Source organism: Nestor notabilis, unplaced genomic scaffold (genome assembly GCF_000696875.1).
Source record: "Nestor notabilis isolate BGI_N333 unplaced genomic scaffold, ASM69687v1 scaffold34544, whole genome shotgun sequence".
NCBI classification, from domain to species: Eukaryota; Metazoa; Chordata; class Aves; order Psittaciformes; family Psittacidae; genus Nestor; species Nestor notabilis.
The window spans coordinates 26,028-27,265 of NW_009926560.1; positions in this window are offsets into that span (position 1 = coordinate 26,028).

Below are 1,238 nucleotides of genomic sequence, written 5' to 3' on the forward strand. Positions count from 1 at the left end.
TCAGTGGGAGCACCATGATCTCACATTTACCAAATTGAGAGAGCACAACAAATAGCCCAAAGCTTGAGCAATACTTCCTAAAAATAAAAAACCCCAAAACCCTGAATCAAGTGCTGCGGTCCAAAAGGAGCTTTGGCCTATTAGAAAATGCCGCAAAAAGCACATCTCAGGGCTGAGACCACCAGAGATGCACCCCAATTCCCAGATAGGGCTGGCAGACTCCCACCATGCAGAAGCGCCCATTTCCATTCTCTGCTGCTCACCACAGACTTCATCTCAGAGTTAACCTTGTGTTCTCTCACTAGAGGCCAAATCCCTGGCACTTATGCACCCTCAAGGAATTTTGCAGGAGGAAAAGAGCTCAACATCAGTTTTGTCCAGGTATTTTAGCAGATCAGGATAGACCACATAAATACCATTTGTTGTTTAAAGTGCAAATCCCAGCAACTTCTTTGAACAGGAGCATTTGGTAGTTGACACATCTACGGATGTTTTAAATCATAAGGGCATCCACTCCATTTTGGTTTTAATGTGTATGTGTGTGAAGTTCTTTGTCATTCCAGCCCACCTGTCTCAGAGCACAGAAATCGAAAACAGGAGTAACTCTCAAATTTCACCTCAATTTAATCCATCACAGAAAGCAGACTGGTTTTGCACTGTATAAAAAAAAAAAAACCCACCAGGACATTTAAACAAAGTGACACAGATCATCAGCAGATCAACTGAAAATGACAGCTCAATCAAACAAATGTATGTTGAGAATTTCCACAGGGCAGCTCTAGCTGCAGCCAAACCAAATTTGTTTAGTATACATAAGTTAGCTGCTTAGAAACATTCAGTATGCTGCTAGCCAGACGATGACTTTCCCAGATAAACATCTATTTAACCAAATATCCCCCCAGCCATGGAAAGTGCTAGCAAAGTTTTGATATATTCTAGTCTCTTAAAAATACAGCTTTGCCCCAGTGACAGGCTGGTACCAACTCACCCATGTGGCATCTAGGTAAAAATAACTAAACACTCTAAAAAAAGAAAAAAATATAGATAAAATGTTATAACCACCAAAAGGTAGGCAAAACTCTATAATCCTGATGGAGTGCTTCTAGCTGTCAATAAATTCAGAAAGTGGCATTAAAGTGAAATACAAATTACAAACTTGGGAAGCTCCAGAGAAAACTGTGCATCCTGTGCCATATATCAAATATCAGAGAAGAAGGAATTTGTCTCATTCTTCTTTT